Source organism: Epinephelus fuscoguttatus, linkage group LG18 (assembly GCF_011397635.1).
Source record: "Epinephelus fuscoguttatus linkage group LG18, E.fuscoguttatus.final_Chr_v1".
Lineage (NCBI taxonomy): Eukaryota > Metazoa > Chordata > Actinopteri > Perciformes > Serranidae > Epinephelus > Epinephelus fuscoguttatus.
In genome coordinates, this window is record NC_064769.1 from 58,347 (window position 1) to 83,065 (window position 24,719).

At 39.5% G+C, this 24,719-nt stretch overlaps 2 protein-coding genes across 3 annotated transcripts in view; both read right to left on the reverse strand.

Annotated features, from left to right (window-relative positions):
• LOC125905804 (uncharacterized) overlaps positions 1 to 21,851 on the reverse strand; it is a 54,062-nt gene extending 32,211 nt beyond the window's left edge. The window contains exon 1 of the mRNA XM_049604026.1: positions 21,712 to 21,851. The gene's annotated coding sequence lies outside the window, so the exon portion shown is untranslated. The remainder of the gene's footprint in view (positions 1 to 21,711) is intronic.
• LOC125905816 (uncharacterized) overlaps positions 1 to 24,719 on the reverse strand; it is a 197,314-nt gene that overhangs the window by 15,330 nt on the left and 157,265 nt on the right. The gene's annotated exons all lie outside the window — the stretch shown is intronic.

Below are 24,719 nucleotides of genomic sequence, written 5' to 3' on the forward strand. Positions count from 1 at the left end.
CTCCCCAGAGAGCTGTTAACCAAATAGTGAGTGGAGTCCAGCAATATCAGGCGGCATTATTGGAGCACCTAAAACAACAAATGAGTGACATGATTGAGAGCCATTCTGGGGACCTGGATCAACTAAAGAGTGATGCAATGGGGGTATTTGACCAGTTTGTTGACCCTTTCAGTCAAATTGCTTCCACCCATTTGCAGGACAAGACCATCAAAGAACTGTTCAAACCAGTTGAACCAGAAATTATTGTCGCAAAACAAACGGTATGTTATGTGAAATGTGGAGACTCCAGAGTTCTTACCATCAAGGACCATTGTTTTCATTATATACCGTTGGTGAAAAGTTTGGAGCAGCTGCTATCACATCCAAGAATTCTTGCAATGATTGATGAGAGGCCACAGCCATGCAAGGATGTTTTTTTTTCATGATTTCATTGATGGAGACATTTTTAAGTCGCACCCACTGTTTTTGAAAGTTCCAACAGCATTGCAGTTGATTTTATATACCGATGAAATTGAGCTATGCAATCCTCTTGGATCTCGGGCAAACAAAAACAAATTGTTATTGATTTATTACACCTTAGGTAACATCAACCCTAAATACAGATCAAGACTTGCTGCCATTCGTCTGCTTGCCATGGTAAAATCAAAAGATCTTTCCCATTGTGGTATTGATGAGATATTTGAGAGGATTAACCGTGACTTAATTGAGCTGTGTGATGGTGTCCAGGTTGTCACTGCAAATGGTGAGAGGACAATTTATGGGGCACTAATGTCTGTGTGTGGAGACACTCTCGCTCAGCATGAAGTGGCTGGATTTAAGGAAGGAGTGGGGTTTGCCTACACAAATGCAGGCACTGCGAATGCCACTTTGAAGACATGCAGGAACAATTTAATGAAGATTTGTTTGTTAAATAGGACCATGGCAAGTCATAACAGGCAATGTAATGACATTGAAAAGGCAAGTACTGACTTTCTGAAAGACAATCTAAAAATAACATATGGTATAAACAGGAGAAGCATTTCCTCACTTTGATATAATCAACCAAACCCCACAAGACATCATGCATGTTATTTTTGAAGGTGTTGCCCCATATGAAATCAAATGTGTTTTAAAGCATCTTGTGCTTTCAGGGCATATGGACTTAGACACATTCAACAGTGCAATTATTTGTTTCCCTTATTCTCCTGCGGATGCGAGGGATAAGCCTTGCCCCATATCTGTCAGTACACTGTCATCAAATGACAATAAATTGAAACAGTCAGCTGGGCAGATGCTGGTTTTGTTAAAGATCCTGCCATTTCTCTTTGACAAAATTGGAGAAAATGATTACACACAAATGCTACGTAAAATGTTAGAGATAGTCAAAATTCTGTTTTCACCTATTATTGCTGTCTCAACTCTTTCAAGGCTGAAGCTTTTAATAGAGCAACATTTAAAACATTTCAAACAACTGTTTCCAGATACAAATATTATACCTAAACAGCATTACTTGCTGCATCTTCCCTCTCAGATTAAGGCACTTGGTCCTACGGTGAGGCATATGTGTATGCGCTTTGAGTCAAAGCATTGCTTTTTTTAAGCAGTGGGCTCTGAAAAGTAGTTTTAAGAATATTTGTAAATCTCTTGTGAAGCACAACCAACTTTATGAATGTAGTCAGAATGTGCATGAGAAACATCCAATTTTTTCAAGTGAAGTTGACATGGGCCCAGCCTCTGAGGTGAAAAATGTTCATTATGTAGAAAGAAAGATTAAAGACTTCTTAGGAATGGAGCAAGTTGAACATATATATTCGGTACAGTGGATTATGCAACATGGAAATAAGCATACATGTGGAAAATCTTGGGTTATTTCTAATGTCATCAGTGATACTCCAGAGTTTGCACTTGTGAAAAACATCTAGGAATGATCATTATTTAGCTTACGAGGTAGAAGTTCCCTGCCTAGCTCAAGCCAATATTTTCGTGGATGCTGAAAATTGATTATACACCATACTACTACGTAAACTTCAATAACAGTAAGTACATTCCAATGAAGTATGATCTCACAGACATCATCAAACATCATTCTTGAGTCTCTAGTGAGTGTGGGTATTTGGGCTGAAATTAAGCACTGGCAAACACTGTAATTGATATTTACTTTTGGAATGATGTGGCACAGTCTGTCCAGAGCAACACAACAGAGAAGGAAACGTAATTCCAGCTTTTGCTTCTTTTTCCATATCACAGGGACATGGTTTGATGGAAATGTAAGAAACCCTGTACTTAAGATATGTATAGTAAGAGTTATAATGCAATGTGTGAGTTGGGCATGTTGTTGACCTGCAGTTTTCAAATAAAGCAGATTTGATGTCTTAATTCAAGTTAAGTCTATTTCTTGAAACAAGATGGTTCATCTTTTACAAATAACACAGCAGCTTAAAAACCTTATGACATGTCAAAAAAAAACTTGTTTCATCTGAGATATGACTCAAAACAAGATGTTTTCAAGACTGTTTCACTTAAGATATTCAAGATGCACTGTCTAAAAACAAGTTCCTATATCTCACTGAAATGTTACTCTTTAGGTGATTGTGTCTTATATTAAGTGTGATGAGATATTTTGACTAGAAATTAGAAAAATATACTTTGTAAGATTTTGAGTTTTTGCAGTGCTCCCAAATTCACAGCCACTGGCCTATTGTTTCTCTCCATGAATCCATAATCAAAACTTTGTATTCTTGAATTCAGCTCCTCCACTGTCACATTTTGTTCTTTAAAATACAAAAACAACAGCTTCAGTTCGTACTGGCCCACTCCTTCCAAAATGTCATGCATCACATCAACTGAAAAGTTCTCAGTTGTGTGAAAATATGTCAATGAATTCAACAAGCTTGACCTCTTCACACCAAAAACATATGGAAGACAGGGGTTATCAGCCATTTCTTGACAGTGAGCAGTGTGGGTGTCTTTTGTGCGCAACACTATTTTGGAAGACTCCTCTGAGAATTCTGTTTGAAAGTCATCTTTTTCAGCTAAACAAAATCTGCAACAGTACCTTGCACTGAAAGACTCCACCAGACCAAACAAGCTATGCAAGCCTATATTATCACCAGTAACCTGTACCACACTGCCACGAACACGACCACCGTATAGTGGAATCTCAATACCATCTTTCTCTAAAACTTTAATGTCTCGAACAACAGGAGCAAGAACTTCACTAAAACCATACCGTTAAGATCTTGTGCGTGAAAAAGGGCACACAGGTGTATGTTGGCCAAAAATGAATTCCATTTCGGAGAGAAGTTTCTTAGGGTAAAATATATTGCACCCAATTTATGAATACCTCGCTTGGAACCGAGAGGATTTGCAACCTCGAAGTCATCATAGAACATTAGTATCTGCACTGTTTGCTTTTCAGTTGAAAAGAGAGGGTGAGTCTTAAATAAAGATCCATCACAAATATCTCTTAGTCTCGAGTCATCAGTGTCTGAATTTTTCAACATTTCTTCAACATACTTACTTTTAAATATTGACTCCAATGTAGATAAAATTGGAACATACATGAACTTATCTTGAACAACTATCTGATCATATGTCCCAGTCTTTTTATTTCGTCTTGTGTCAAATCTGGAGGCAATTACACATTCAACTGGTTCTACAGTTTCCCACTTGCTGGATAAAAACTTGGATCGCTTGTATTCTGAATTAAGAATTGTGAAAGGATTCTCCAACTCATCAAAACAGGCTTCAGCTTTCTTGCATGTTTCAGTTTCTCTTTCATCACTGAATACATGCTTAACAACAGTTTCTTTAGCATGCTCCTGGATATCTTGAACAATCTCTTCCATGGAAATCATGACAGAATTCACTACACTTTGGCCCACACCTGCTGCCTTTAAATCAGAAATTACAGATGCACAACTATTTACAAGGTCTGCTGCAGATAATGTAGACTCTGCCTCTACATGGTCAGACAACACATCAACATCAGTGGCATTATTTGTGTCAAGAACACTTTGGTCAGGTGAAAAATCACCTTCTCCTACAGAATCAAATGAACTGCTTGTGTGGCACTTGTTCAAGTGCTTTCTAAAGCCAGAAAAGCTACCAAAAGAACGCGGAAATCCTACTTGGCCACATTTAAGATGAAGAGTCCGGCCGGTACAGAGACCATGAATTACCTTAAGGTGTTTTATAAGGCTGTTTGGACTCCCATGGTCACTTCTGCAGAGAAAGCACTTCATTGTACTGAACCTGTTGCCTTACATGGTAGTGCATACAGGTGTGGATGCTTTCTCTGAGCGAGGAGGTAAGGCTGGCTGCTTTGGCTGATGTTATTGAGATGCTGCTGCACGCTGGTTCCAGCCTACAACATTGAACAGCAATATTTAGTGACCAATCTCTCTGCACAATAGATCACTGTACATGAAACTGAGGTGAAGAATAGTATATTTGATTTTTGATTTTTTGATTATTTGATGAGTCTCGAGTCATCAGTGTCCTGACTTGCCGACATCTTCAACATTTCTTCCTACCCTGGGCAGATGGTGGCAAGAGATGAAGGAGCAAGATACATGTCACTTAGCCTAGAGACCCACAAATCTGATCATAGGTTAGCATTAAGATAAGATAGGTTATAATTTATTATATCATCGACATTACACATGTGTAGTGGTGTGTTAGTTCTGCCTGTTTGCTGGATAAAAATAAAATAAAAGACAGTGTAAGTGAATTAAGAATAAAGATATACTGTATATAAAAACAGGAAATATTTATGCTACAGTGGTGGAAAAAGTTTCACCCCATGCATCACTGAAATATTGCATTAAGAATCACTTTAGGTCTTCAAGTGCAATTTCTTTTAGTCACAGCCAATCTCTAAATAAATCCTAAAAAGCCATTAAAACTTAAAATTGATTGGTTCCATAAAAATACAGAAATTTTGAGTATTTAGGTCATTTGGTACCAGTGATGTAGACTCGTCTATGGTCAGACACACATCAACATCAGTGGCTACATAAAGCCAGCACATTTGAAAGTTCTTCAGACACAAAAATGGCTAAAACAAATGAACCTTGTGTGGCACGCCTGAAGCAAAGATTCTCAGCCAGGAACCAGAAAGCTGCTACAGATAGCCAGGAAGTGCAGATGCAGTCCTTCAGCAGTTGTATACATTCTGCAGAAATACAGACGAACCAACAGCTTGGAAGACAAACCCAGATTTGGGCGTCCAAGGGTTTCTTCAGCAAGAAATGACCGCATCCTGATCAGCATGCAGACAAAACCGCACTTCAATGACATCACAGGAGCTTCAGCAGCAGTGGTCAAACCAAACTGGTGTCCAGTTTTCAGTTCCAACGCAATGTTGGCTGAGTTTTTAGATCATGGCTTAAGGTCAACAGGACTGTCAAGAAGCCTCTGATCAATGAGAGACAGAGGTTAGCCCGGGCGTCACTGAACCTGGCAGGCACACAGAACTGGACAGCCAGGAATTGGAAGAAGATTCTGTGGTCAGATGAGTCCAGTTTCCAGCTTTATCTTCCTTGTACTAATGTGAGGGTATGCAGAAGGCTGCAGGCTGGCATTATCTCCAGCATGTACAGCAATATTTAGTGACCAATCCTGGTGGAGGCAGTATCATGGTTTGGGGTTGCATGAGAGCTGCTGGTTTTGGTCATCTCACTGTCTGTGATGGCACATTGAACTCTATCAAGTATTGTACCATTCTCGAAACCCACATACTCTTCCTACTGGTGCACTGTTCCGGCGAGATGAAAACTGGATGTTTCAACAAGATAATGCCCCTTGCCACACATCCAAGGCCAGTAGAACTTCTGCAGGAGCACAGTATAGGTCTTAGAGTGGCCAGCTCAATCCCCAGACATGAGTCCCATTGAAAATCTGTAGTGATTATCAAAAGGTTTCTTTCAAAGCATAAACCAAAGAATTTAGAAGAATTAAAAGCAGTAATTCAAGAAGAAGGGGACAAGATTACCCCTCAACAGTGTGAAAGGCTCATGGAGAACATGCCAGCCAGGATTAGAGCTCTACTACATGCCAGTGGCAGGATTACTAAATATTAATTTGATGATGTGATGGTTTATTTATTTTTTGTTCAGTTTTGAACACATTCTGTTATTTGTTGACTTTGATGCCGACAATGTTGAGAACTGACATATTGAAACTGTCAAGAATTTAGTATTGTTAGTTTTTCTTGTAAACAATAAACAAAAAAATATAATTTGTATTTGTTTGTATCTGTCTAATGCACCCACACCTTTTGAAACACAAAAAAGATTTTTCCACAAACATTTCATGATAATATTTGCAGTTGGAATCACTTCTGTTCAGAATTTCTTTATACAGCCAAATACTAACTAAAAGCCATTAAAAACTGATTGGGACAATACCAAAACTTGTTTGCTGTCAGCTCATCAAACAGCAGCCTGAAATCTATCTGTAATACAAAAACAAAGTGCAATGAAAGGAGTGATGAGACACTGCACGATGATGCCCACTGATGCGCCCACGGTGGACTTGAATTATTTTCTGTTTTTGTCAGAACGTATTTTTGAGGCTTCCCATTTTGAACAATAGGGGGCAGTAAAAGGCCAGGAATCGCCCCAGAGGCAGAGATTTTCAGGCACTTCTTCCTGGATTTCGGTACGTGTGTGAGAACTTGACTGAAGCAGCCTTGTCCTGCAAATGGTGACTTCTTCCCAATTTTCTCAGGTCAGTCTGGTCTCAAACTTGTGTCAAGGTGACTTTAGGTTATCGTTAAGTAAACATTCTGTTTATATGGCACAAGTAAATAGATGTGATGCTGTTATGTAAAATGCGATGGTGACACATTTAGTTACTGTGTAGTACAGGCAAAACTAACATTAAGATATATTTCTCTGATTTATGTTGTATCATGGCATAGATAACAAAATGTATGTGAGAACTCAACTGAAGTAGCAGTGTCCTACCAATAGTGAGACATTTTCTCAGTTTACAGACACAGATACAACTGTTAACAGGAATCTGCAACCATACTGTATGGGATATTTCAGTGATTCAACTAATGAAGATGTCTTACCAGTCATTGAAAATCTGTGGTGGATTATCAAAAGGTTTCTTTCAAAGGCATAAACCAAAGAATTTAGAAGAATTAAAAGCAGTAATTCAAGAAGAAGGGGACAAGATTACCCCTCAACAGTGTGAAAGGCTCATGGAGAAAATGCCAGCCAGGATTAGAGCTCTACTACGTGCCAGTGGCAGGATTACTAAATATTAATTTGATGATGTGATGGTTTATTTATTTTTTGTTCAGTTTTGAACACATTCTGTTATTTGTTGACTTTGATGCCGACAATGTTGAGAACTGACATATTGAAACTGTCAAGAATTTAGTATTGTTAGTTTTTCTTGTAAACAATAAACAAAAAAATATAATTTGTATTTGTTTGTATCTGTCTAATGCACCCACACCTTTTGAAACACAAAAAAGATCACAAACATTTCATGTACATATTTGCATGATGTGTAAAATTTTAGTGAGGATTTTTTCAATCAACTTAAATGGAAACAAAATATACAATCAGAAATGTTTAAACCATACGTACAACGGGGAAATTATAACATAAAAACACTCCCCATCAAATGGGATGAAATCCAGATTAAACTAATTCAAAACAGTCCCAGTCTTACCATTCTCAACCACAACAGTTGACTCAGCATTCCTCATCAAATCTAGGAGCTCTGTTCTCGGTACAAGTCCTTGGCTTTCTGTGATTACTTTTGCTTTGAGACTGGTGGGCCACTTTTCCAAAAACTTGTTTGCTGTCAGCTCACCAAACAGCAGCCTGAAATCTTGTTCTATCTGTAATACAAAAACAAAGTGCAATGAAAGGAGTGATGAGAGACACTGCACGTATGATGCCCACTGATGCGTGCCCACGTTAGGACTTGAATTATTTTCTGTTTTTGTCAGAACGTATTTTTGAGGCTTCCCCATTTTGAACAACAGGGGGCAGTAAAAGGCCAGGAATCGCCTCAGAGGCAGAGATTTTCAGGCACTTCTTCCTGGATTTCGGTACGTGTGTGAGAACTTGACTGAAGCAGCCTTGTCCTGCAAATGGTGACTTCTTCCCAATTTTCTCAGGTCAGTCTGGTCTCAAACTTGTGTCAAGGTGACTTTAGGTTATCGTTAAGTAAACATTCTGTTTATATGGCACAAGTAAATAGATGTGATGCTGTTATGTAAAATGCGATGGTGGCGACACATTTAGTTACTGTGTAGTACAGGCAAAACTAACATTAAGATATATTTCTCTGATTTATGTTGTATCATGGCATAGATAACAAAATGTATGTGAGAACTCAACTGAAGTAGCAGTGTCCTACCAATAGTGAGACATTTTCTCAGTTTACAGACACAGATACAACTGTTAACAGGAATCTGCAACCATACTGTATGGGATATTTCAGTGATTCAACTAATGAAGATGTCTTACCAGTCCTGGTGTATCGAGAAACCACGGGAAGACTGAGAAGACATCTGCTGTTCTCTTTTCATCGTTGACCATTGAATGACGATAATTGAAGGTAGCTTTCATCTTCTCACGGACAGTGTCTTCATCAGCAGAGTGTTTCAAAACAGCAATAGCTGCTTCCACATCCTCATCAGATAACACTTTGTCGGCAGTGAAAGGTCTGGGTTGACCTGGCCCACCACCTTGAGACAAAACACAAATTTATTGACTCCTGCCTACACAATTCATCAACATTATATGTAACTGATAAATAAACTTACTCTTGGGAGATTTACTGGCAGAAGCACCTCTTTCCTCTGCAGTTTTTCTTTGAATGGTCTTCAACCGCCATGCAAGGTATCCAGAACCACTCTCTGGATCGTAGTAATGTTCCTGTGTAATTAAATACATGCAGACTGACTATGCTACCAACATTTCAAAGGGCATTTAAATGTGTTGTAAGGACCCTTTTACTTACATATCCATGTTGTGAATATGGGTCTTCCAGATGTGGAAACAAAGCAACTATCCCCAGCGACATCACCCTGACATTTTTAGGGGGGGATGTCCTAATGTATGAATTCAATGACAACAATCACTCAATTGGACACAATTAAAAACAATCCCATACTAACAATGTACATACTCTTGCATGATGTGTTCACCGCCAGGCTTTGTAGTGAGGATTTTTTCAATCAACTTAAATGGAAACAAAATATACAGTCAGAAATGTTTAAACCATATGTACAACGGGGAAATTATAACATAAAAACACTCCCCATCAAATGGGATGAAATCCAGATTAAACTTAACAACAATGTCCACTACCCACCTCTTTTGCCTCACAGTTTATGTGGCATGGCCTTTTAGGTTGACTTCCTTCGGCAACGGCTGCTTCTTCAGGAGGGTCACACATTGTGAAGTTCAGAATGATAGTATCTTCACATGCTGCTGAGCATGATGATAATGACAGAGAAGCATCTGTGCATTAAGGAATATGAACAAAACAGAAGCATATTAAATAGAACTGTTATTACTCCCATCCCAACCTTTAAGTTCAATATGAACACATTTATGAATGGTCAGTTATTAACTAACTAACTAACTAACTAACTAACCCAGCCCTTCAAGCATTCACATGCAGTTTCTTCAGAAATTGCTTTTTCTAGTTACTGTTACTATTATTACAACCATTGTTGCTGTCACAGTCATTATTATTAACATTCTAATTTTTGTTATTGTTTTTTGTTGTTGTTGTTTTTTGCTGTCATCACCACTTGCCTTATTATAATTGCTATCACTATCATCATCTCCTTTTTTATTTATTTGAATAATACTTCTTAATCGCGCGCGCGCGCGCGCACACACACACACACACACACACACACACACACACACACACACATTTACACTGAACAAAAATATAAACACAACACTTTTGTTTTTGCTCCCATTTTTCATGAGCTGAACTCAAAGATCTAAAACATTTTCTATACACACAAAAGACCATTTCTCACAAATATTGTTCACAAATCTGTCTAAATCTGTGTTAGTGAGCACTTCACCTTTGCCGAGATAATCCATCCCACCTCACAGGTGTGGCATATCAAGATGCTGATTAGACAGCATGATTATTGCACAGGTGTGTCTTAGGCTGGCCACAATAGAAGGCCACTCTAAAATGTTCAGTTTTATCACACAGCACAATGCCACAGATGTCGCAAGTTTTGAGGGAGCATGCAATTGGCATGCTGACTGCAGGAATGTCCACCAGAGCTGTTGCCCGTGAATTGAATGTTCATTTCTCTACCATAAGCCATCTCCGAAGGCGTTTCAGACAATTTGGCAGTACATCCAACCGGCCTCACAACCGCAGAACACATGTAACCACGCCAGCCCAGGACCTCCACATCCAGCATGTTCACCTCCAAGATCGTCTGAGACCAGCCACCCGGACAGCTGCTGCAACAATCGGTTTGCATAACCAAAGAATTTCTGCACAAACTGTCAGAAACCGTCTCAGGGAAGCTCATCTGCATGCTCGTCGTCCTCATCGGGGTCTCGACCTGACTGCAGTTCGTTGTCGTAACCGACTTGAGTGGGCAAATGCTCACATTCGATGGCGTCTGGCACGTTGGAGAGGTGTTCTCTTCATGGATGAATCCCAGTTTTCACTGTTCAGGGCAGATGGCAGACAGTGTGTGTAGCGTCGTGTGGGTGAGCGGTTTGCTGATGTCAACGTTGTGGATCGAGTGGTCCATGGTGGAGGTGGGGTTATGGTATGGGCAGGCATATGTTATGGACAACCAACACAGGTGCATTTTATTGATGGCATTTTGAATGCACAGAGATACCGTGACGAGATCCTGAGGCCCATTGTTGTGCCATTCATCCACGACCATCACCTCATGTAATGCATGATAATGCATGGCCCCATGTTGCAAGGATCTGTACACAATTCCTGGAAGCTGAAAACATCCTAGTTCTTGCATGGCCAGCATATTCACTACACATGTCACCCACTGAGCATGTTTGAGATGCTCTGGATCGGCGTATACGACAGCATGTTCCAGTTCCTGCCAATATCCAGCAACTTCGCACAGCCATTGAAGAGGAGTGGACCAACATTCCACAGGCCACAATCAACAACCTGATCAACTCTATGCGAAGGAGATGTGTTGCACTGCATGAGGCAAATGGTGGTCACACCAGATACTGACTGGTTTTCTGACCCCCCCAATAAAGCAAAACTGCACATTTCACCCCCAGTAAAGCAAAACTGTATGTACTATCTCGGCAAAGGAGAAGTGCTCACTAACACAGATTTACACAGATTTGTGAACAACATTTGTGAGAAATGGTCTTTTGTGTATGTAGAAAATGTTTTAGATCTTTGAGTTCAGCTCATGAAAAATGGGAGCAAAAACAAAAGTGTTGCGTTTATATTTTTGTTCAGTGTATGTATGTTCACTACATGTTGTATGTCCACTATATGTTGTTCTGTGTTCACTATATTCTATACTTTGTTTGCCCTGTATTATCACAATAAAGGGAAAAAAAACTATTATAATCTATACATGTTTTATTATGTGTTCAAATGTTTGGTTTTACTGACCTGCCATGGATAGTCACAAACTGCCGGTAAGGACTGGGGCAGCTTTTAAAAGTGCCATCCATGAAGACCTCTTGGCACCTGTCAAGTCAGTCAAGATTATTACTAATCACATATTACATATCAAATAACACTCAATGTTTGTCATGCTATTACAATGTAATAATAATAATAATAATAATAACAACTTTATTTCTATAGCACTTTTCAAATGAAGTAACAAAGTGCTTAACAATAAAAACAATTAATACACAATAGAACAATTAGTGCAAAAAAAAAAAAAAAAAAAAAACAGCAAATAATTTAAAAACAATGTAAAATGTTACTTGTTAGTTAGATGTTATTCCAGCAGAGTAGCCTGGGCTATTTAACAGTAGGCTATTGAGGATGTAGGCAGAGAAATAGCCTAAAGACTACAGTTTATTGTCCAGAATTAAGTTATTAAATGCATTCATATAAAGTCTATGTATATCATGGCTGTATAAAGAACTTTGGAGGGTTTGTGCTAGAGTGTTAGTGTTAGTCGAGGGTGTGTATTATTATTTGTGCCTCAGAAATTCTGAATAACGGGAACACATGACAGAAAATGAGCATAAAATCAAGACAAAATATAAGATAAGCACCTGCGGAGTTTGGCGAAGTTTCGACAAGTGGCAAAGATGAGGATCCCCCAGTCATTATCTTGGTGTGACAGAAACGGCCTCCTACGCCAGGTTTCTGCCCACTCATCTGCTATCACCACCTCCTCCACATCATGGGGGATTGACGGTAGGAGGGCGGCACGTCTCCTGTTGAGCTTCGACCTAACATTATGAAACTCAGGGACGTGGTCTTCCTCACCCGCGTCTCTGACTACCTCATCATAGACCCGTTTAACCGGTTTTGAGGGGTCAGCCTGGATCTTTTCCATCATCTTTTGTTTCAGCGAACTGGATGTGATGACATCCGTGTCGTCTGCGTGACTGTGCTGCTGTGGCTCGTTTAAGACCTGTATATTCACATCGTCCTCGTCAATGTCAAACGGGACAGTTTGCAAAAACACATTACATGTTTTACACCAACAGTGCCAGTATATTTTACCACACTTTTCTTTATTTTTCTGGTAACGGTACCCATTGAAGATCAGAATCTTCCCTCCTCGATTACCTGGAACCACAGATGCCATGATTGTGAGGCCTAAACCACCGTTTGCGTGACTCACTTCCGGGCTCCACAGGGCACGTCAGCCGACACGTCTGCAGCTCGAGTCCCCCTGTTAACCCTTCGGTCCCCCTTACAAAAAAAAAAAAAAAAAAAAAAATCACACCTGTCCCCTTCGGGACGTTTTTCGTCCTTGTTGAAAAACAACCATAAAAATATTAATTATTTTTTTCCACTTTTTTCTGCTTATATCTTTTAACCAACTCCTACTCAGGTTATCCATACCAAATATTCATTGTGTGTGTGTGTGTGTGTGTGTGTGTGTGTGTGTGTGTGTGTGTGCAGTGTTGGGCAAGCCATGGAGCAAGTTTTTTTTCTTATTGCAAGCAAAAAAAAAACTTGCTCCATGGGCAGATTTTCATACTTATTTCAAGTGAAAATTTGCTTGAAACAAGTATTTTTTAAGTGTAAAGAGATTTGTTTTGAATAGAAATGAGGCTAGTAAACACATTTTAGTGAACACATTTTATAGTGAGCAGCATACACATGTCCCCTACAAATCCCAACCGTGTTTACAAAGTTTGAATGAACGAGACGGACGCAAAGGAAACGGAGGCTGCGCATTGATCCTTTTGCCTCTGTCTGCAGGAACGAATAAAAATCCCATTCATGTCAAACGGATCATGTGCATAATTAACCACAAAACAAGCAAATACTTCATCATAATGGCATATGACACTCATTATGCTTCAGCTGAATCCTCGAAGCAAATGACCATGTTGAACTGAAATTAGTTTATCATGTTAAATGTCTGAAATTGTATGAAATTGCTCCAATGCGTTAATCCTATGGGCCCGAATGACGCATTGCGTCCAAATTCACACCTGTTCTTCTCTATTGATTTTCCGTGCGTCATAGCGAAAAACCACGCATATCACGTGAAACAGCGAAATTGTAGCTTTCCGACAAGACCAAGCACTTGTCGGTAGTCCAGTGTTTTCATAGCGAAAAAAAAAAAGATAAATTTACACTAAAATGATGAATAACAGAGCTTTCATACAGCTCTGCACACAAATTACTCTTGGACGGATTACTCGCGAATGCAGGCTCGCATAGAAATGCCACGCATATCACATGAAAGCGCAGGACCAGAGCTTTCCAGTGATGCCACACACATCATTGTACCGTCATCCCATCACACTATAAATCCAGATTTATTGTCCACAAAATAAAAACCTGACGAATTTCTTTACAATCCATTATACAGATCTTGTTATCAGTCACTTCATATAGTGAGGAATATCGTATCTTACCACGTCTTAGGCTTGCGTGTGTTTCTCCCTGTCTATCCACATTTGTAGTCCGGCTTTCAAGATGCAAATATCTCCATATTCTCCAGTTGTCACTCAATCACCTTTGCGCACCCAGACAACTGTAGCCTAATTATGCATGCATGACAGGGCCATAGTCACCATATACATTGAGGGGGACATGTGTGTCCCCCCCAATGCCCAAAATGCCCCCCAATATATAACTGAAACTGAAGAACAACAACAAACTTTGTGTACTGCAAACAAAGTGGCAAATATTATCTTGGAGGACATCACTGCACTTGGTTGACTATTTTTCTATGATCTTAGATGTAAATATTGCATGTTTCTTTCAGATAAAACACATTTTTGACTTGTGAATGAGTCAATGGAATTTCTTGCAATAATGAAAAATACTGGCAATCATGTCTGCCTGGCACAAACCACATGTTGTGAAGTGACAGAATGTCCCACCATCATGGTTCTTATATTTCCAGATTCCGAGAGTCTCCCCTCTTCATATATGGCAGAATATGTCTTCTTCCAACTTGCTATGGTGAGATACATGTAAAAATGTAAGAATTTAGTCACACGGATTTGTTTTTTTTCATTGATATAAAAATTAATATAAAATACAGGCACATAGAAGGACATGAAATGATGGCAAATCTGGATAGCCCACACTGTCCTGAAAAAAACAAGATATAGCATGTGTAGCCTTTATAATGACTGTGATATGAGCTTAAAAGTAAAGGCAGGAAAAATATCCCAAAAACGCCTAGGGCCCATAGGGTTAACCAATCTTTGTGCATAATCACACAGCCTGATATGCCCTGCAAACACAGTGGGACTGTTGTACAGACAGATGGTCTTTCTTTCTTACCCTAACCCTGGGTATTTTCTGAAAGCACAGAGCAAAGAAATGTCTTTATTTTCTCCCCCGGTCTGCTGTCAGCAGCAGCGGGGATTTCAGCACCACGGACAGCACGCGTACAAAGACTTGACAAGCGTCTCCTTTAAATGTGTTTGCTGCTAGAGAAATTATACATAATAAATGAAGACAGTGACATATTTTCAAAAAAAAAATGAGTTGAATGTTCATTTCAAGCTTTTGTAGTACAATGAATTTCAGAATTGTGCGAGTGCGGCTGGAGAGCGGGCGGCAGTGTTTGATGCAGGAAACTGATATGGACTTGAAAATCAATTTCGGAGTGGGGGTCGTTCGGAACGGCGGTGTTTGGGAATGGAGGGCTGTCCCCCGTCAGCTTCATGTGGAAGTGATTCTGTGTGGTAGCGGTGACAGGTTTATTTCAGTCCATAACAGAAATCCCCGCCTCGTTTGAGCTTCAGAAATGATTTTGGAAGTGTAGCTCGTGTGGACGCTACCGCGCTAAGTGATCAATAAAAGAGTTTAACTACTTGATTCAGAAAACAGCGACGCTACCACCAAGCTACTGAGAAATGTAGTTAAACTACAAACGTCCACTACTGTAGTGACGCTACTGCCCAACACTGTAAATAATCACAGCATCACGGCGATACCGCAGTGGCTTTACTTTATGAAGTTATTAGCTCAGCTTTGAACAACCAACACATAAGCTACTGAACACAATTTAACCCATTAAGTTCCGTTATGTGGTTTTAGAGATAGCTGCGCTCTGAGTTCTGAGGGTTAACTGACTGTTTATTATTTTAAAAACCAATCTTGCTGTCGGGAATTAGGCTATGCGTCACTACAGTACTATAAACTCTCAATAGATCAGATTGCTGGTTGCTAATAATATGTAACAGCCTGTAGATACGGTGCATGCCTTTCACTCCCGCGGCCCGAATGGAGGTGAACAGTCAGAATGGACAGTCGGACTTATGGGACCTCCCATTGGTTCGACCTCCCATTAGTATGAACAGGTCAGACAGGTCGAACCAATGACATGGACCCAGAGATGGTAACATTTGTACTCAAAAGTTACTATTACAGTTACTATTAGCACCTTAAAGCTTCCAGTGCAAAGCTTGATTCCAATGTCAATTTCTTACCTGCAATCAAAAACTCTTTCGGATCTAGCTCTGTTATTCTAACAAATTTTTGGACATCACCAAGTCTGGCCTTAATCAGCATGTTTCCTGCAGCACATAATTCCTCACTGTCAGAATCTTATATGCTTATAATGATAACAAAAACACAAATATAACAGCAAGTGCATGGTTTTCAACAGAGCAGCCAACGAGACCAACTTTTATGTTCAATTTGAAAATAAGATAATGTGTTGTTTGATTCAGGCCACCAAACAGCAGACAAATGATCAGCTATTTGCAGAAATGACAAGCAGGGATCAGTTCTACTTATGTTTTAAATGTCAGCTTGTGAACTAATCAAATCACATCAAAAAAAGCTTGGCCTGAGACTCACGTTACCTGCGTCCACTGTAACCACTCAAACAGACGACGTTTATGATTCCAGCAACGTGCCTCAGCGCGTCTCAGAAATGTGACCAAGTGTCTCTTTTTACCATGTGACTTCACATTAACGCAAATGAGAAAACAAAGTTGGAGACAACAGCTGCTATGGCTGACGATACATCACGCACTGCAACAGAGAGCAGCATTTCACACGGACTACTTCCCTTTTTTACTTCAAAATAAAACACATGAGTCTGTGCTGTTAACTTTACCGTAGACTAGAGGAAAAGTCACTCCAAAAACAAATATGATCCCACTTTACATTTTGCTGAAAAAAAACTGAAACCAGTTTTGTCAAGGGCTTCAGACACAGGTTTTACACAGACGCTCTACTTTACACTGACTGAAGGTGTGTTGTGGGGACGTCGTAAGTATCCACAATACACTGAAAATTAACCAAGAAAAAAATACTTTCTGAAGGTTAAGATCTGCCCTCAGTATCTCACTACCACTAACCTTATAGATGCATTACATTAAATTGCTAGGTGAACTGATTCACACTAGACAACCATCACATTTAACCTCCTTCCTCCTTTTAGCTGCTTAAAATAATGAAAAATATAAGATTATGAAATAGAGAGTGTGTAGAATTAAATCTGAAGTGATCAGAATGAATGTACCTGTTGAGGAGCAGGACCAGTGACATCACCCATCTGAGTCTCCCACTGGGGTGAAGGGTGGGAGTTGTCCACCACCGTGCTGTGAGATGCAATGCTGGTTGTCTGTAAATACAAGTTGTATGACAAATTTGAAATATATTAATTTCAATGGGCTCTCCATCTAAAATAAATAAAGAAGTTCATGAAACTTATCATTTGATTAGAATTTATAACTGGCTGGATTCATCTACAGTTAAATTATTAGTCATTTCGTCAGCCACTTCTAAACATATTTTTCATAAAAAAAAAACTTGACACTTTTCCTTCTCCATTCTTAAACGGGTAAATTTGAGGTCAGTTTTCATCAATAAATGTATTAAACCTAGGACAATGTACTGCCGCTTAGTTAGCGACACCTACGTCATTCCCACAGCAGTCCATGCAGACAGGTTGGTGATGTGTGAACACACAAGAGATCTGGTATCTTCCAACAAATTCAAATTCTAATCCATTCAGCTACAAAGATTTTAATACATTCTGCAACACCATGAGGCATCGTATACACTGTGTACTGTTCAACATACTTGTGTTCTCCATGGACAGTCTTCACCTCCATAGTCATATGTAATTTCTTCTCCTTCTCTGATGTCGTTCAGAGCAAACAAACAAAGGTGTGGGTTTCCATTCACCTCAGTTTTTTTCATCTTACAATTTGGAGCTCTGTGGTCATCATTGACTAGCCGCCCAAATGATCCATCTTCTCTCGAAGCATCAATACTTTAAAAGATGGAAACATGAGAAATGGGGAAATAGAAATATCACAATATGTCACCACAAAAGTAGAGCCCCAGTTTGACAGTGTAGTACAGTACAATATAGGTGCAACTTGAAGTCTTACCACCATAGTTTCCCTTTCCACCGGAATGCAAACATAAATGCAGCACATGACGGATGGTAAAGTTTTCTTCTTCGCTGGGATTCTTTATCATCTATCATATCTCCCCTATATGCAACAACAAAATCTCCTTTGCAAATTAAACCCTTTGCAAATATGCCACGTCCTGTAAAAGACAAAAGCATTTTCAAAAGAACAGGAAAACCTATCCATTCTCTCCAATTCCATTCATTACTCTAAACCTCAACAGATAGTAGCTGATTTGAGATAAGATGCAGTCCACAGTTCATTTGTTTTACCTTGACATTTTGCATTAGATACTCATCAGATAATGGTTGTATGTTAGTCATTATAAAACTGATTTAATCACACCAGACACCATCTTACCTTTCACTGGATTGATGTACTTCACCTCTAATTTGGATGTCTTGTCAGACTTTGAAAGAACATGGTGAGTGGCATCCTCAAGGGGGCTGGTCCATGGTGGCATTTCAAACTGCAGAAAAAAATTAAAGTACATTACATTCAGTTACGTTTGAGGTCTTAGAGATATTAGCTGTATAATAGTTTTACTAACTCTTATGCTCAGATACTTCAGAAGCAAAGTCATTGCATACTTTTTTAGATTTTTCATGCTCCAAGGCCACCACCTCTGAAAATCCTTTAAACAAGTGCTTCCCAACCCTGGTCCTCAGGTACCCCTGCCCTGTATGTTTTAGATGTTTGCCTGCCCCAACACACCTGATTCAAATGATCAGCTCATCAAGCCACTGCAGAAGCCTGATAACTTGATTATTTCAATCAGGTGTGTTGGATCAGGCAAACATCTAAAACATGCAGGGTGAGGGCCAGGGTTGGGAAACACTGCTTTAAACAACGTAGAGGATCTTATATTGTGTGGTATTAAAAAATTATCATTATAGCCCAAGACCTCATGTGGATTTTTTACCTTGAACAATTGAAATAAATAGGAAAAGCAGGCACTTGCACTCTTTTCCTGTCCTTTCAAGTCTGTATAGTCCGCTCCTGCCTTACCATGACTGTTACATAATTCAGGATCACTATCTATCAAATATATAGTTGTTAAATAGACTATACAGGACTTAAGTTTCTTTTTGTTTTTAACAATGTTGTAAAATAAATGACACTGTGACCTAGACCTTTTGCACAACAAGCATTTTGACATGAAACAGTAGGTAAACACAGGTGTTACTGATGACATTAATGAAGGGTCTGTTCTTTTAGGTACAGATATTGAGCATCTCTTCAGCTGACAGGAACAAAACATAGCTAAATATCATAATTCAAACTAAATCTGATTAAATATCTGGCACAATGCACAATTTCCCATAAAATGTAAAATAAAATGTACAGTGAAAAGACTGGAAATTAAACTAACCGATAATGTGGTCTAGTGCAGTGTTTCCCAACCGTGGTTTCTCTGCTCCAACACACCTGACTCAAATGATTAGGTTGTTATCAGGCTTCTGCAGAGACTTGATGATGAGCTGATCATTTGACTCAGGTGTGTTGGAGCAGGGAAACATCTAAAACATGCGGGGACCAGGGCTGGGAAACACTGGTCTAGTGCACTATGCTGAATAAAATGTAATAGTATTAACTCACTGAATCTTCTGTCCAACTCTGCTGCTGTTTTTAAAAGATGAAAGTGCATTACCACACATTCATCTGTCTAGTTCAACTGGATTAAAATGGAGGCTAAGCTCTTCATTAACCCAGTCAATGGCAGTATCAGAGCTCCATTGATGGTGGGTGTTTTTTCATTCACCAGGCACATGCACATTAACTCAGATAAACTCTTCTGGAACTAAAACCTCAGCATTTCCATCTCAGGGTTAGTCAAGTCAAGTTTGTTACACCTGCTTTCTGAAACAGACTCGGACAATTATTAAACTACTTATTGAAACATAACTCTATCGGACAACCTCACAGTCATTCCCTCGTGTAAACGTAATTAATTAACTATATAGCTAGTTAATATAGCTACTTTTAGCAACAGTAGAAATGTTGTTTGGCTAGTATCCAACAAGAAATCCATGTTGTGAGATGATTTCTCATAACGCATAAAACTCTTTTGGGTTTCGTTTGGTATATTTCTTTGAAAAACTGGACGTTTTACTCACCACTCCTAAGCACCGCACTGACTGCTGCCGTGTGTTATCCTCATCTCCGTCAGGTGTGCTTTGACGGAGGATATCTGGTCAGGTTCCCTGCGCGAAAGCTACGTCTGACTTCCTCCACTATTTCAAAATAAAAGCCCGACAAAGTCACAGTCATTCGTATTTTTGTGTCATTTAACGTTATTTCAGTTTTCTCCATGAAGCACCTTGGTCAAAACCTTTGGATTAAAATGTATAAATTCATGAGAAATAAAGCTTCCAAAAAGATGCATTTTTGAGTCTGGAACAATGTTGTTTCAATTATGTTTTTACTGGATTTTTAACTTCATCACCCAAAAAATGTCATGACCAAACATTTGTATAATATTTAAAACCTAAAGTCCCTAAATATAGTAGGTGCATATTGGTCAGTTTGGAGTGGGAAATAGAGTAAAAAAAAAATGAAACGGACATTTCTATATGTATATCCTAAACATCAGTAGGGATTTACAGAAACAAAAAATGAAATATATAGGAATGTACATGACAAAAATCACATGCAAACATTGTGCAATTTTGGAGAGCTCACCTGAATTAAGTTAATGTTCACATATTGTACTATGATTTGATAGAGGTTTAGAGCTGCATGCATCATTCCAAAGGGATACTCATCCTGAAAATGCTTCTTCTTTTTTTTTAGGCGGACCATTTGTGCTTTGTGCCATCTTCATTTACTCTTCACATATAACACATATTTTTACACATCTTAACAAATCTCACAAGTGTTCCCTTTACCATGACACCAAAAGTATTCAAATAGACCTTGTGGTTGCAGAGATATATTCATTCCATTATGGGTATGCAATTTTCGAGCAGAGGCCTATAAAGTAGGCTTAGGGTCTAAAATATATATATTTATGCATATATCATCCAATTATAGGAAAAATGAACACAGAAAAATAAGTATTCAAATATGTAAATGAATTGATTCAACTATTAATATCATAATTATCAATCATTTCTTCACTTAAACCTATTATTTATGTTCTTAAATAAATATTTTACCTGGTCCCATCACCTGTCAGTAATGATTGTAATGCTTAGTAGTACAGGAAATATCCTGAGTATTGTTTCAAATACAAAATAAAAGTAATTTAGTCAACAGTTTCTAATAAAGTAAAAGTATTAAATTAAAAATGTATTGTTAATTTAAATACTACTACAATGCAATGAAAAATATAACATCACTACAAATATTGAATAGAAATTCATCATAGCAAATTTAAATCACACATTAAAATAAAATCTATTAGTATTGCAAAATTCTTTTAACCACACACCCCCTGGCAGTAACCATTTACACTACATATTTAGCAGTGTCTTTATAGTTTGCATTTAACTCCTTTACGGTAAATTATATGCAACTGGTTAGAAAATCATAGTAAAATGGTTGAGGCCTACGCTCAGCATCTGCAGTTAGCTTAATGCTAACTAGCTATCATGTGGAATAATCAGCGCTAATTAACCTAACTTGAGGGGTGATTACTGGTTATATTGATTTGCCATATAAATGCACTTACCTTATGTTTCACTTTTGCTCCTGTGTAGAAATCCTTTGCTTGTTAGTTGGCATCTCCTGCAAACAATCTGCTGTGTCCACCATGTGAATTGCGATCTTTAACACAGAAAAGTACTTCTTGCTTCTGAAATCCTTCCTCAGGAGGACCAGGAAGTGGGCGGTCCCAACCATATTTGGAAGAATGTGTGTGTGGAGCACTGGGTGCAATGCCAGCCACGACCTGTAGTTGCCGCTACTGAGCACACCTCTCACACACACACTGACAGAAAAACGTGCTTTCTGGGCCAATGCTAAAAACGTCACAGGCACCTTCAGAATAGCTCCTGCATTCATTTGAAAGGGTTTCCCGTATGGGGATCTGATTTTTTTGTCCCCACACCGCATGATTACCAGAACCCCCCCCACACACACACACACACACACACACACCACCACAGACACCCACATGCAAAAAATGAAACGCATCATTGGATCATAATTATGATTCATTCTTTATAACACCTTAATAAAACTGGGTCATTTAGACCCGTGGAGCTAATAAATTAATTATGTATGGGAAGAAAGCAGTAGGGTTAACAGCGCATCCAATTTGGGTAGCCGCATCATTTTTGGGTAACTTTTTTCTTAATTGGCTTGGCGGGAACTACTTCACGTCATTAGTTTGAGAGACAAAGAGCTGGCAAGTTATGTTTTCTGCTGTTCCTTTTTATTGTTTAGCTTTGCATATTTGTTGAATATGGCAGTTAGAATAGTTGGTCTGGTTGTGCAAAGTAGTTTTTTCATCATCTTATTTGAATAATTACTGTTACTGTATTGTTAACAGAGCATCCATTTTGGGTAGCCGCATCTGTTTCGGATAACTTTGCACCCCTTTTGGGTAACTGTGCACCCCTTTTGGGCTACTTTTCATCTTTTTTTCTGCAACTGTGTCCGATTTTTCTGAATTTGGTGAGAGGGAATGGCTTCTTAACTCCATCTGTCTGTGGAATTCAGAGCTGGTAATCAAGTTACATTCATTGAAAGACTAACTAAATAGTCAATATGTTCCTTTTTCTTTCAGCACAATGAGGCCCAAAAAATTGCTGAAATGTCCAGTCATCGACTGTAGGCGTGAGCTACAATACGTCTCGAAACACTTGAGAGAGTACCACCGCCTCAGCAACCCCCAGGAGCACGCACTCCTGAATGGAGTGGCCACTCTTCGGCTCAACATAGGCTCTGGCAAATGCCCCATAACTGGGTGCAGCGTAGTTGCCAAAGAGCTCAAGCGCCATATTCAGGGGCATAAAGAGATCCCCAAAGAAGAGGTCGAGAAATTGCTGCGCAAGCTCACTCTTGCTTTCGCAGAGGAGCAACTACAAAAGTTAAGGGCATCAAACCCCAGCCCTCCAGTCATTATCACCACTCTCCTCAGAAAAAAGGGGGCAGAGAAAGAGAAGAAAGGGGTGGGAAGGGAGGAGGAGGAGGAGGAGGAGGAGGGGGAGGAGGAGGACGAGGACAAGGACGAGGATGAGGACAAGGAAGACGAGGGAAATCAGGCATGCCACAGCAAAAGCTGTGGTGCCCTGAAGAAAAAACTCTGTAAGGAGAAAAAGGAATATGTTGCGGAGATCTCACACCTCCGCAGAAAAATAAATGCTCTGCTGAAGGTGAGTGAAATGGGAAGAAATGTTTAAATACTGCAGAATATCCAAATGATAATGATAATTTAAAGTGTTATCCTCATTCTATGATGTTTTCTTTCTTAAGCTGGTTCCAGCCACCACGCTGCAGGGCGGCCACATAAGCAGCCACAGAAGCAGCAAGGACACCAAGCTAAGTCGCTACGTGGAGGAGGAGGAGGGGGAGGCACCTCCTCCTCAGACTTCAAAGAATCATGAGCCGCAGGTTCAGGTCAGTGCTCCCACACAATGTTGCATCGACGTTATGGCTGAAATACAAAACACATTACACAGTTATCTCTTAAATGTTATCCTCATTCTATGGTGTTTTATTTTTAAAGCTGGTTCCAGCCACTGCCCGCACAAGCAAAAAGCATGCCAGGAAAAGCAGGCACCTCACAGACCAGTCTGAGGAAGAGGAGTCTGAGGGGGAGGCACCTCCTCCTCAGACAGTCACTGTGTCTGAGCCAGAGGTTCAGGTCAGTGCTCCCACACAATGTTGCATCTACCTTATGGCTGAAATACAAAACACATGTATGTTGATACACTGTGTCTACCTCACACCTGGAGAAAGAAAACAATAATTTGACTTCTTAATATACAGGATGAACAAGCAGATGGTCCTGCCCTGTCAGAGGGTGACACGGGTCTCGGCATGGCTGAAAACGTCTCTGATGTGAGTACAATGATTTACTGCTACACAACTGTGTATTTTCAAAACATGTAATGACTGCAGCATATCGAGAAATTAGCATTTACTCAAGAATAGTGGACACAAGAACTGGTAGACACAAATGTAGCAGCAGAGCATGGATGGCAGTTCTCAATCGATGGTGACCCTGGACTGAATAGGGTGAAACAGGGATTGGACACACACGTAAAAAAAAGAACACAGAACATGACAGAGAAAAGAAACATACATGAAACCAAACAGTATCTTGACTTCTTGATATACAGGAGCAAAATCTGGAAGCTCTGGCCTCGTCAGACCGTGACATCGACAGGGCCACCCTTGAGCCAGCTAAGGACATCCAGAATGTGAGTAAAACGATTCACTGCCGGTAGACTGTACCTAACTGCAAATGTGAGTTAGGCTGATGTAATTAGGCTGCAAGGATTTTTTTTGCTTGTACTTAATAATAAGAATATATAACAGCTTTGATTGTGTTTTTCAGATCCTCAGCAAGAATTTAGAAGAGCCCATTAAGCTGGGCGACGATCCAAATGGAAATGATGAAATGGAGAAGGAGCAGGAAGGAGGGGTTTTGGCAGAGGAGGAGGTGCCGGTGGAGGAGCCAGTCCTCATGGAGGAAACTCCACTGGTAACTCCTTCAGTGGCCAAAGCCAA